Here is a 14,175-nt window from a genome sequence, read left to right as displayed (position 1 = left end):
CATCCTGTTTGCTTTTTGACCACCTCTGTACACTGCGTGGACATCTTCAGAGAACTATCCACCATAACTCCAAGATCTTTTCCTGACTCGTTGTAGCTAAATTAGCCCCCATCATGTTGTATGTATAGTTGGGGTTATTTTTTCCAATGTGCATTACTTTACATTTATCCACATTAAATTTCATTTGCCATTTTGTTGCCCAATCACTAAGTTTTGTGAGATCTTGTTGAAGTTCTTCCCACTCTGCTTTGGTCTTAACTATCTTGAGTAGTTTAGTATCATCTGCAAACTTTGCCACCTCACTGTTTACCCCTTTCTCCAGATCATTTATGAATAAATTGAATAGGATTGGTCCCAGGACTGACCCTTGGGGAACACCACTAGTTACCCCTCTCCATTCTGAGAATTTACCATTAATTCCTACCCTTTGTTCCCTGTCCTTTAACCAGTTCTCAATCCATGAAAGGACCTTTCCTTTTATCCCATGACAGCTTAATTTACGTAAGAGCCTTTGGTGAGGACCTTGTCAAAGGCTTTCTGAAATCTAAGTACACTATGTCCACGGATCCCCTTGTCCACATGTTTGTTGACCCTTCAAAGAACTCTAATAGATTAGTAAGACACGATTTCCCTTTACAGAAACCATGTTGACTATTGCTCAAGAGTTTATGTTTTTCTATGTGTCTGACAATTTTATTCTTTACTATTGTTTCAAATAATTTGCCCGGTACCGACGTTAGACTTACTGGTCTGTAATTGGCGGGATCACCCCTAGAGCCCTTTTTAAATATTGGCGTTACATTAGCTAACTTCCAGTCATTGGGTACCGAAGCCGATTTAAAGGACAGGTTACAAACCTTAGTTAATAGTTCCGCAACTTCACATTTGAGTTCTTTCAGAACTCTTGGGTGAATGCCATCTGGTCCCGGTGACTTGTTAATGTTGAGTTTATCAATTAATTCCAAAACCTCCTCTAGTGATACTTCAATCTGTGACAGTTCCTCAGATTTGTCACCTACAAAAGCCAGCTCAGGTTTGGGAATCTCCCTAACATCCTCAGCCGTGAAGACTGAAGCAAAGAATCCATTTAGTTTCTCCGCAATGACTTTATCATCTTTAAGCGCTCCTTTTGTATTTTCATCGTCAAGGGGCCTCACTGGTTGTTTAGCAGGCTTCCTGCTTCTGATGTACTTAAAAAACATTTTGTTATTACCTTTGGAGTTTTTGGCTAGCCATTCTTCAAACTCCTCTTTGGCTTTTCTTATTACACTCTTGCACTTAAGTTGGCAGTGTTTGTGCTCCTTTCTATTTGCCTCACTAGGATTTGACTTCCACTTTTTAAAGGAAGTCTTTTTATCTCTCACTGCTTCTTTTACATGGTTGTTAAGCCACGGTGGCTCTTTTTTAGTTCTTTTACTGTTTTTCTTAATTTGGGGTATACATTGAAGTTGGGCCTCTATTATGGTGTCTTTAAAAAGGGCCCACGCAACTTGCAGGGATTTCACTTTAGTCACTGTACCTTGTAACTTTTGTCTAACTAACCCCCTCATTTTTGTATAGTCCCCCTTTTGAAATTAAAGGCCACAGTGTTGGGCAGTTGAGATGTTCTTCCCACCACAGGGATGTTGAATGCTATTGTATTATGGTCACTATTTCCAAGCGGTCCTGCTATAGTTACCTCTTGGACCAGCTCCTGCACTCCACTCAGGATTAAATCTAGAGTCGCCTCTCCTTGTGGGTTCCTCGTACCAGCTGCTCCATGAAGCAGTCATTTAAAGTATCGAGAAATTTTATCTCTGCATTTCGTCCTGAAGTGAAATGTTCCCAGTCAATATGGGGATAATTGAAATCCCCCACTATTATTGGGTTCTTAATTTTGATAGCCTCTCTAATTTCCCTTAGCATTTCATCATCACTATTACTGTCCTGGTCAGGTGGTCGATAATAGATCCCTACTGTTATATTTTTACTAGAGCATGAAATTTCTATCCATAGAGACTCTATGGAACCTGTGGATTCGCTTAAGATTTTTACTTCATTTGAATCTACACTTTCTTTAACATATAGTGCCACTCCTCCCCCTGCACGGCCTGTTCTGTCCTTCCGATATATTTTGTACCCCGGAATGATTGTGTCCCATTGATTGCTCTCAGTCCACCAGGTTTCTGTGATGCCTATTATATCTATATCCTCCTTTATCACAAGGCACTCTAGTTCACCCATCTTATTATTTAGACTTCTGGCATTTGTGTACAAGCACTTTAAAAACTTGTCCCTGTTTTTTAGCCTGCCTTTTTCTGATGTGCCAGATTCTTTTTTATGTGACTGTTTATCATCTGATCCGGCCCTTACATTATACTTCTCATTCCCCTGCTCCTGACTATAACCTGGAGATTCTCTATCATCAGACTCTCCCCTAAGAGAAGTCTGTGTCTGATCCACACGCTCCTCTGCAGCAGTCGGCTTTCCCCCATCTCCTAGTTTAAAAACTGCTCTACAACCTTTTTAATGTTTAGTGCCAGCAGTCTGGTTCCACTTTGGTTTAGGTGGAGCCCATCTCTCCTGTATAGGCCCCTCCCATCCCAGAAGTTTCCCCAGTTCCTAATGAATGTGAACCCCTCCTCTCTACACCATCGTCTCATCCACGCATTGAGACTCTGAAGCTCTGCCTGCCTAGCTGGCCCTGCGCGTGGAACTGGGAGCATTTCTGAAAATGCCACCATAGAGGTCCTGGATTTCAGTCTCTTCCCTAGCAGCCTAAATTTGGCTTCCAGGACATCTCTCCTACCCTTCCCTATGTCATTGGTACCTACATCTACCACGACCACCGGCTCCTCCCCAGCACTACACATAAGTCTATCTAGATGCCTCGAGAGATCCGCAACCTTCGCACCAGGCAGGCAAGTCACCATACGGTTCTCCCGGTCATCACAGACCCAGCTATCTACATTTCAGGGTGCTCCCTCTTTGTGGCTTGGTTCTCCAGCCAAGTCACTATAGTTTTCCCCTTCTGGGATATCAAAGTCCCATTGAACAACTGTCTCAGGCAGTCTTCTTGTCCACTCCTCACTCTGTGCCACTTCTCCGCTGGCTGGTATGGAAGCCCAGGTATTCCCACTACTCTGGGTTCCAGCCCAGGGGCCCTCAATCAGCAGCCAGGGTCTGCATTGTCCCAAACCTTGCTGGTGTTTCTCTGGGCTACTGCCTACTTAGCTTCTATCAGGCTCCTTCTCCCCATCCTTCCTCTGGGTCAGGATCCCTTCTATTCTCCCCCTGGTTTTCACTTTTCCCTTTCTAAGCCCAGCAAGTGGCCACAGACCTTCTGTACCACAGCTACCTTCTTACACTTGACTTTCTTGGTTTTATAGCAGCTTAGCCTGCCCTTTGCCCAGCTGGGCTTCATCATCAATTAAAAGCCTATCAGTCCTGACTGTTCCACAGGTGCAAGGTTAACTGGCTCTTTCTCTCTACTCAGACCTTGTGTGGGATTGCCACCCCATCACACTGGCTTTTACCCAAAGCAGGTTTCTCTTCTTTTCAGCTATTATATTTTTTTCAGTATTTTATTAACACAAATAGAATTCTTCTTTAAATCCTTAAAATAATGCTTCTTGGAGTTTACCCCAGCATTTATCCACCTCTGAGGGATGTTGTGTGATTTGATTAGGGCAAAATCCTCTCCCCTGTGCAAAAGAAAGCAGCTGGATCAGGCCCGGTTGGAGAATGAGGACAGACAAAGGGAAGGATTTAAATGGCAGGCTACAACTTTACTAACGTAACACAGGGGTATTACATGCCCTGCCTCCCCCAACTCTCACATACTAGGCATTTAAGTGGATCTAGTTACCGAGCTCCCACAATATATCTCCTAATTTTGGGTAGACCTCTCCTCAGCCTACCCCTAGGATTCTGCTCACTCTTCTGAATCCTGTCACCCAAACCTCCATGAGAGGGACAGAGGGTTCCAAAAAGGGACCTTGATCTGTGAAGACTTCAAGACTCCCCTTTTCCCATAGGCCCAAGGTCCACCAGATCTCTTTCGTCTCTGGGAGCTGGCTCTTTTGGCCTTTATTTGCCCTAGACAATGGGGTCACCGGCAGTTAGCTTGGTCATACTCCCCATCCCCACTGCCTAGTACCTATTTCCTACCTGATCCAACCCCTAATGTCCCAAAGCTAAATGATGGTCCCTGTGTCAGACAAGTACACTCCATTGTCCCCAAAAAATTCAAGTCAATTGTACTGGATGCCTCTATGTGTGATTATGGGACCATCAGCATCCATAATGATTCTAGTAACCTTATGGTTCATATTCTTTCATGCCACCCTCTTGCTGAAACCATCCTTCCACAATCCCAGACCATCTTGGGGCACCACTAGTATGAATTTCGTTGCATGGCAGATCCAAATTTATTGATCTAAGGTCTTTGATTCCATCAATTGTGAAGCATTATGGAAGGTGCTGTCTAGGTTCGATTGTCCACTGAAGTTCATTCATGTTCTCAGGATACTTCATGATGGGATGATCACCACTGTGCTCTGTAATGGGTTGGAGACAGTTCCACCCAGAGGATTCAGGGGGCCTGGGGCAAAGCGGGGGAGCTGCGGCACTTGTACTCACCCAGCGGCGGTCTGGGTCTTTGGCAGCACTGAAGGGCCCCCTGCCGCCGAAATGCCACCAAAGACCCAGAGTGACTGAAGGTCCCCCTGCCACCAAAATGCCACCGAAGACCCACTGCTGGGCCAGGGCTTGTGGGGCATTTCAGTGGTGGGGGGCCCTTCAGTCGCTCCGCGTCTTCGGTGGCACTGAAGGGCCCCCTGCCACCGAAATGCCGCCGAAGATCCAGAGTGATTGAAGGGCCCCCCGCCGTCAAAATGCCGGCCAAAGACCCGGACCACTGCTGGGCCAGGGCTTGTGGGGCCCCTGCGGGGCCTGGGGCAAATTGCCCCAATTTCCCCCACTCCCGGGTGGCCCTGGTTGGAGATGGACCTTTTCACCATCCATACTTGTGTTAAGCAGGGCTGTGTTATTGCCCCCACCCTTTTTTCCTTCTGTCTTGCTGGAATATTGATTCTTATTCATGACCACCTTTCTTCTGGAATTGGGATTCAATATCGCATGGTTGGCCAGCTCTTCAATCTGTGACGTCTTCATTATAAAATTAAAGTAATCAGGACTGTTATTACCGACATTTAGTATGCTGACAACTGTCCTGCCCTCGCGGACACCGAGGCTGACATTAAATCCACCCTAGATCTCTTCTCAGATGCTTATCATAGCCTGGAACTTTCCCTCAATACTGGGAAGACTAAGGTGCTCCACCAGCCTGTCCCAGCAGAAGTCGTCCCTGTCCTCCCACAAATTGTCATCGGTGGTGAACCCCTGGAAAACGTTGAGCATTTCCCTTACCTTGGTAGCCGCCTCTCCCAGACAGCCAATCTTGATGTGGAGATTGAATATAGGATCCATTGTGCCCGTGTATCCTTCAGAAATTTGCTTTGTCATGTCTTTATTGACAGAGATCTGTGGATGGAAACTAAGATCCTGGTCTGCTATTCAGTAGTCATCCCCACCCTTCTTTGTGGGTGTGAGACATGGGTGACATACTGAAGCCCTTTTAAGTGTCTGGCGCGGTACTAACAGCACTGCCGTAGGAAGATTCTCTGTATCAGCTGGGGAAGACCATCACACCAATGCCAGAGTTCTCTCTGCAGCTAACATCACCAGTGCTGAGGCAAAGATTATGAAACATCAACTTCGCTGTGCTGGTCATTGTGTGTGTGGATGGCTGGTACCCATCTTCTGAAGCATGTCCTCTTTTCTCAACTTAGTCATGGTAAGAGGACTTGTGGGGAAATCAGAGAAATCCTGAAAGTATATAGTAAGAAGGGAGGCATTGACCCCACAAATTGGGAAGAGCTGGCTGGCAATAGACTTCAATGTTGTTGCATCACATATCAAGCCTCAGCCCATTTTGAAGACATTGCCTTGCTCAAGAGGCTGAGAAATGGTAGAGGAGGAAGGAAAGGGTACAGCATCCTGGCCAGCAGTTGTCCTCTTTCCAAGCAACCACTTGTCACACATGTGGAAAAATCTGTAAAGCACAAATTGGACTCCTCAGCCATGTTAAGTCTCACCAATGACTTTTCCCCAGGCAGACATCATCCTCATATCAAGGATCAAGGGATAGCGGCCTCTGCCAATTCTTTCAAGCTCAATCTATGTGGGATGGTTCATCAGCTCCCCACCAGATTCCAATCATTTCATTTGATCATTTCTGACCAAACCAACATTCAACCATGTGTATGAAATCAATCCCACATCCCTCCAAACCGTATTCCTGCCTCCAATGTAGGTCCCAAGATCATTTTCATCAAGGTGAATAACCAGGATATTAGATCAGTGGTGCCCAACCTTTTTACACAGGAGGGCTGCGTAAACCTAAGAACAATCTTGTGTGGGCCAAACAGATTCTATAATAAGATTTAAAGTCACCTGTATTGATTTATATTTTAAGTTCATCTTGTTTCGTAGGCATTTATATAGAAACAACCTATGTACAGCATTGTCTATTTAAAAACAAATAAAGAAATGAGTGCATAAAATTTGATGACAAAACCGTAATGAATCAGCCATTGTATATTGTGTTGAAGCAGGCCACAAGTTTATGAAATGCTCTGGTGGGACATAGGTTGGGCACTCTCGATGGTCAGTTGTAATTCTCCTATCAATAAGTGCAGAAGAGGCATGAGCTGATCCCACAGTATGCCTCTCCTGCCAAACCACTGAATGCAGATCTCAACACTGAAGCTCACCTACCATCCACTCACCAACCTAGCTGCCTTCTTGTTAGCCCAATGCACTACAGAGTGCCCGTGAGTTGAGACATCTGCCTTGTTTGGGATATCTACTGCAATCACAGGCAGATTAGTTACTCTTCTTGTCTGCCCCAATAACATCTCCCGAGGGGCAAACATAGGTCTTGCAACAGTTCATTTTCCAGCACCCTGTTGCCTAGTTCTTCTGGGAGTTAAAACCCTCTGAGGCTGCAGGCATTGCTGCCTCAATCCTGAAGGAATGTGTGCCAAAGTTAGCTGTATTGAGCCCTAAGTAGGCTAATGCCATCTTCGCTGCTGCATCGAATTAATAACTGGTCAGGTTTCTGACATCCCCATGTACAAATAGTGGATCTGCTTTGTGGGTTCTGTATGGCTAGAAAAGCTTTGAGTGTTTTTATAGGCCACAGGTGTTCTTCCAAGCATCTGTAGTAGGAAGAGAGCCTGAAACATAACCCCATGTGCTATGAGGCCTGAGGCCTGAATAAAGTAGTCAAAACTTTGCTGATATAAAGCAAAGTCTTGCTCACAGCTTAAGGCAGGCCCGGCTCACAGAATTTGGAAAGCACAGGGCTGATATTGCAAAAACATATATTCCTAAGAGTTGCTAGGCACAAAGCACTCACACAAGCACAGTCCAGAAGGGTGGTACCAGAACACCCCGATACCAAACACATTCCCCAAAGATGACAGGAACACGCTGACCCATCTTAAGGATAAGATCAGGATGACAGCATGATGAATAGAGATGCTTTGATTGAACCTACAGGTACAAGGTAATGGGTGGTGCCCAAATACATCAGAGGGTGGCACCCTGATAGGTCAAGGGTGACACATAACTTGTTTGTATCGGTGTATAAAGATGTATCTCTGAGGGAGTGCCTTTGTCCAGATGAGGGGGCAGTGGAAAGTCCCGCCACTGACTGAGCTGCGTCCATTGTCATGGGCATACATGTGCTAGCGTAACTGTAGACATTGATCCGGGGAGCTAGCACCATGCTTTTCTGACAATAAACCTGACCAAGCCCCTTTGCACCTTAACGGATTTTGTGGTCATTGGGTCATTCACTCGAGATCTACTGTGCCAGCTATCTGCGCAGAGCTGAAACAGCACACAGGGAGAACACACATGCAGCCGAACATCTGACGACAGCATTCTCTTAGCATCACCAAGTACCCTGGGTTGATCTGTTTTTGAATACCTCACGTGCAACTGCTCCTGTGTAAACCATATGTCCATTCAGTCTGTTCCTTTCCTTCGTTCAATTTTTTATTCTATTTGTATATTCTGACACACTCCGTGGTCTGATTATTATGCAGGTGTTTGTTTATGAGTATCCTATCATAGTTCTGTGTTTTGTTTTTGCTGAAAAGCACTTAAACAGCTACGCCTATAGTCTCATTACAACTGGAAGTATTGCTGCCTACCTGTGTGCTTACAGGTTATTACTAATAAAAGGTTATATTACCTGTGTTGTAAGCACATGTTCCTGTCTGTGCTCCTTGCTTCCTGCCTGTACCACAACAGTTTTGGGACCTTATTCTGCAAACCCTAACTCTGACATGTGTTGTTCAATGGGGGTCCTTTGGGCAGTTGCATGGAAGATTTCATGATGGTATTTATTTTAACTATATGTTGGCTTTTGGTGAAGGACAGAACTTGGGCAGAGGACTTTGGAGGCCCATTGAAGTAGGCTGCTCTGACTCTACAAGATTAGTGTTCAAACCACTGTGGAGGAGAGTGAACTTGCACTGAAGTTGGGATTAGATCAACAAAAGAAGCTGCCTAAGGGTACGTCCACACTTTGAACTGGAGGTGAAAATTCTGTCTTGAGGGGACGACATACCCATGCTAGCTCCGATCAAACTACAGGCTAAAACCAGAGTGTAGTTGCAGCAGTGGGAGGGGCTAGCTGCCCCAAGTACAAGCCTGTCCAAGACCCTAGATATACACTGAGAAAGGCCAAGTGCCCTCCCTGCTTCCATCCCTAATTGTGCCGCCATGGCTACACTCTATTTTCAGCATGCTAGTTCAATGAGAACTTGCATGGGTAGGTCTCCTCGAGCTGGAATTTACACACCCAGCCTTAAGGTTTATACATACCCCAAGAGACTTCAGCATTTGTGCTCAGTATTTTCAGGGTACCAGGTAAGAGTACCGAAGGGGGAAAACAGCAACAGCAGCAGCTGGCATTAGGTGCTTGGCTTGTTACTCAGTGCTCATTGTTGCCTGACCTAGGTAAAGCTGCCTAGGAAAGGGAACGAACATAGGGCCATATTAACCACCATGCCCAATGAGGCCCAGGTCTATGGCACAACAATTTTGGGAGAGCTGATTTGTTTGCTTTTAGGCCAAGAGAGAAAGAAAGAAAAGGAAAGTTAAGCATCCTGTATGTGGGTGGGATTTTTTGTTTCTGTATCATGAAACTTCTTTGTTATGTCTTGCATAACCATGCACTTCAAAAGGCCTCCTTCTGTGCCCACCTACCCCTCATTGTTTTATATATGCTTTGGTATTTTTTAGTTTTACATTTTCCTGCCCTTTTATCTGTGTGTTTAGCTAGTACTATTCTGTGATACGGGTAGCCTGGGGTTGGGGTGGGGTGGTAATAACACCAAATACATTTTCCTGTTCAGTTAGATGAAAAAATTGTACTCAGGACAGACAATGTTCTGACGGTTTAAATATATCAGCTATGCAAAGTTACAAGTTACCTGCCCTTAGGACTGTTGGAGTTTTGTGCCTGATCCTCTACCCATTTATAAATTTTTATTAAAGTAAATGTTTGAAATGAAATATATACAGGTTGAGAGGGAAGGTACTGTACATCTGGGGTCAGGCTTGGGTTATGGGGGTTACAGATATCGTTTGCAAGGATGAAAAGATACATACATATCGCATAACCGGCATAGACCCAGATTGGGGTGCAAGGGTTTTTAAAGTGTCAGTGGATAAGTGGGCTCAGGTATGCCACCCATGGAATGAATAAGGAGTCCAAGTCAGTATTGGTGGAGCGGATAGGTATATGGGTGGGGTGTGTCCCTTGGTCCGTCAGAGAAGGAAGTGGGTGATTTCCCTGGTTGGCTGTCTCAATTACTCGGTGTGGTATTGGCAGCGTCCGGTGATGTGTTCGGTATAAATGTTTCTGGACTACCTGATGGTGTCGGACACCATGAGCTGTCTCATGAGCCGGGCGTAGCATCGACCAACCCCATATGCTCTCAGAACCGGCTCGTTGCGGGGATCCCACGAGGCCAAGGCTCCCACGATCAGGGCGTGTACCTGGACTTCATAGGAGCAGACTAACTACAATCTAACATGGGAAAGACTCATATGTAGCACAAGTTAATACTTGGTGTAACTCCACTGACTTTAGTCAGTTACATGAAGGATGTATTCAGATCATTAATTTTTCAGAATTATTTTATAACAGCAAACCTGTTCTTTACCTCTGTTTTTTACTTCACATTTTGATGAACATTTTATTTTCACAGTAATTTATTTTCCCACGTTACTCTATTTTTTTAAATGAACATAGGCTTTTTTAGTTTTTTACATTTTACTAATTCAAATATATCAGTAATCCTATCTATATTACTATTAATATTCAAATATTAGCTATAATATGCCAAATCTTATAGTCCTTACAGGAGTTACAATACCATATTAAATGGACAATCCATCAGTTCAACAACCTATATATAACACTGGCTAGTACCAGATGCTTTTATAAAATTCCTTTTAAATTTGTTGCTCTTCATTTATTGGGTGTCTCCTCGAGAGAGTAAGTCAGTCCAACTAAATTCTTTGTTACTATATACAATAAGCCCCATACTTGGTATGTTAAAAAATTATGCTGCAAAGTCAAGTGCTCAAAAGTAAGGAATTTCCATAATTAAGGTGACTTGTGGAATCTTAATTCTTCTGCCTTGTGCATTTGCATTATGATACAGTCTTTAATTACATAATAATATACTGTTCTTTCCACCCAGGGTGGATAAAAGTTGATGAGTTTTTTCAAAAAGTGTACAAAAATCAGATTTTGTTGATTTTATTTAAATTATATTTTTTTCTTTTTAAAAATAAAACCGTTTAAAATTAAATCTGACTTTAATACAAAACATGTGAAGGCCCAAATTTATAATTTAGTTGTAAACGTGAAACATTTTGATAAGAAAAGTTCATGTATCCAAAATATTTAAGATTTTTAAAAATTTTTATATGCTGTTTTGTGTGTTTGATTAAATTCCAGTTACCATGCAAATGCAGGTTGACACAAATTGTGAGCAAAAAGTTAATTATCTAGTAAATAAGCAATATACCATTCACCATTTTCTAAAAGTGTACAATTAATAAGAAATTGAAAATGTTAAGCTACATACAGTAATTGTTAAAATAATAGTATCTAGTTATAATGCATACTCCTAGGTAGCAAAAAGATGTATCAAATCCAGTGTAAAGTCTTTATTTAGTTATTTAGTTTAATCATAATATTTTAATGATTATATCAACCAGTGAGAACGCACTGTTTTTTAGAAAATAATTAAAGTACAAATGGAAAAGTCAATAAAAATAGATAAGTATGGATTTCCACTTGGTAGAATTAAATCACCTTGATTTACATCAATCCACCCTCTTTCCACAGGACCTTTGTCTCATTCAGTACAAGATGGATAGTGCTCAGAGACTGCATCACAGCTGCGGAGTGAATGAGGCTATGGTATCAAATTGTGTGTATCTCCTCAGCCTCATGTGCTGCAGAAGTTGGAAGGTGGGTAGAGAATGAAGCTGGGGGACTACAGGAAACAAAAGATTGGTCTTGTGGTTAAGGCAGTTGAATGCTGCCCTGGAGAACTGGATTCTCTCTCTGCCTCGGTCACAGAGTTCCTGTGTTATGCTAGGCAAGTCACTTAAACTGGAATGTTTTCTGTTGCTCACTAACTGTGTATTCCTCATTTTCTTGATACACCTGTGAACTGACATTCAAAAATGCTCACCATGTCCAACTCCAATAGAAGTCAATAGGAGCTGTAGATACTCTCAATAGCTGTAGCTATGAAGGTAGTATAGTTTGGAGAAACCAGCACAGGAGTAGGAAGTGGGTGATCCTGAGTTCTAATTGACAAAGAGTCCTGTGGCACCTTATAGACTAATAGATGTATTGGAGCATAAGCTTTTGTGGGTGAATACCCACTTCGTCAGATGCATGTGGTATTCACCCATGAAAGCTTATGCTCCAGTATGTCTGTTAGTCTATAAGGTGCCATAGGACTCTTTGTCGCTTTTTACAGATCCACACTAACACGGCTACCCCTCTGATACTTGAGTTCTAATTGTGGCTCTCTCATTGTCTCAGTGTGTAGCCATGGGTAAGTCACTTTGCCTTTCTCTCTGTTTCCCCATCTGTAAAATGGTGAAAGTAATATTTACTCACTCTGTGTAGTGAGACAACCTGGTCCCCAGGTGCCCCGGAGGGCGAAGAGCCCAGCCGGAGGCCGGACTGGGCGGAGCTACGGGGCTCTGGGCCCGCCCCGCAAAGGGTCAAGCCCCGACCCGGAAGTACAAAGGCAGGCCCTCCGCGCTCAGTAAGGGGCCAGCCCTCAAAGAGGCCGGACGTCCGCGACTGAGCTCCCGCCGGGGAGGCTGCAGAAGGCGGCGGCCGACCCAGCCTCCCCCTCGCTCGCTACCCGGAGGAGGACTGGCCGAGCTTGCCCCGCTCCCGCTACCCGGAGGAGGACTGGCCGAGCCTGCCCCGTTCCTGCTACCCGGAGGAGGAATCGAGCCTGACCGTGGCCGCTGACCCCGAGGGCCCGCTGAGCCCACCCGTGCATCCACACCCGGAGGAGCCAATGGTGGTTGACCCCGCTGACGAAGCCATGACGACTCAGGTACCCGAAGAGGGAGGAAGTGAAAGTAGCCCAGGGCAGCCGACTCCAGTCTGGCTGCAACGTGGCCAGAACCGATGTCAGTGTGTTGTGGCTTGGATCCCCACTGACAGCAGCGAGTCTTTGCCACTGCTAGGGCCCCGGGCTGGGGTGCAGTGGAGTGGGAGGGCCTGCGTCCCCCGTGTCACCCACTCCTTGGGTGGCAGAGTCCCCCCTCCCCTTGGTCTGAGGAGGCTTTATAGACTTTACCTGAACTGCTGCTCAGCCCTGCCTGAGGGTCTGAGCCCTGTACCTGTGTTTGCTGCCCCACCCTGAACCAGGGCTTGGGCTTTATAGATTTCCCCGACTGTACTACCCGTGTCTAGTGAGGCGACCTGGTCCCCAGGCGGCCGGTGGGCAAAGAGCAGCCCCTCAACCGACAGGGGACCCTTTACACTCTGATGTTTAAAAAAGAGAGGGTAGAAAAAAGGCAACCATGAGGCTATTAACAATTCTGTATACAATAAAGGCTTTGCATGCTGTTCAGTAAATAAGCCAGGGGCCACACATTGAGAATAAAAGGAAATGTTGAACAGCTGACTTATTCCGTGAGAATGTTTCATTCCGTTCACTGAATGAGGTAAGAGAGTTTTGTGTTTAAAAAAAAAAAGTGCTCATGTAATTAAAGATTGTTTCATAATGCATAAGAACGGCCAAGGGTCCCTCCAGCCCAATATTCTGTATTCCAACAGTGACTAGTCCCAGATGCTTCACAGGGAATGAACAGAATAATGCAGTTATAGAGTGATCCACACCCCCCACTCCTGTCATCCAGCTTCTGGCAGTCAGAGGCTTAGGGACCCCTGACAAATGATTGCATTCCTGCCCATCTTGGTTAATAGCCATTGGTGGACCTATTCTCCATGAACTCATCAAAGTCTTTTTTTGAACCAGTTATACTTTTGGCCTTCACAACATCCCTTGGCAACGAGTTCTGCAGTTGATAGTGCATTATATGAAAAAGTACTTCTTTATGTTTGTTTTAAACCTGCTGCCTATCATTGTCTTCTGACCCCTGGTTCTTGTATGTGAAGCAGGTGAATAACACTTCCTTATTTGCTTTCTACACACCAGTCAAGATTTATAGATCTCTGTCATATCCCCCGAGTCATCTCTTTTCTAAGTTAAGTCGTCTCTTTTCTAAACATGCACACAAGAAGACAGAATTAAGGTTTCTTTACTGTCACATACTTGACTTTGCAACCTAAATAAAATAACCTTCTTTTAACACATTTTTTGTACATAACTTTGTAAGTATTTTCAAAAGAGGAGAAGTAAAAAACAGCCTGTTTTGGAAAACTGTACCAATTGCCCCTCCACATCATCATCAGGGTTTGAACCCTGGCCCTTCTATACTTCACTGAAAACTTGACTATATTAGCTAGAAGTAGCCAACAGAGTTAACCACAATGGA

At 44.5% G+C, this 14,175-nt stretch overlaps 1 long non-coding RNA gene across 5 annotated transcripts in view; it reads left to right on the top strand.

Moving 5' to 3' along the window:
* LOC120395862 overlaps positions 1 to 13,177 on the top strand; it is a 36,880-nt gene extending 23,703 nt beyond the window's left edge. For 2 of the 5 annotated variants that reach the window (XR_005592857.1, XR_005592858.1), the window contains exons 7-8: positions 11,483 to 11,608; positions 12,281 to 13,177. This is a non-coding gene — a long non-coding RNA (uncharacterized LOC120395862). The remainder of the gene's footprint in view (positions 1 to 11,482; positions 11,609 to 12,280) is intronic. The other 3 variants (XR_005592860.1, XR_005592859.1, XR_005592856.1) reach the window with 2 other exon arrangements.
* Positions 13,178 to 14,175: the final 998 nt, after the last annotated feature.

Source organism: Mauremys reevesii, linkage group 1, assembly GCF_016161935.1.
Source record: "Mauremys reevesii isolate NIE-2019 linkage group 1, ASM1616193v1, whole genome shotgun sequence".
Lineage (NCBI taxonomy): Eukaryota > Metazoa > Chordata > Testudines > Geoemydidae > Mauremys > Mauremys reevesii.
Note: the sequence above shows the minus strand (reverse complement) of the source record. Positions and strands in the feature narration are given on the sequence as shown.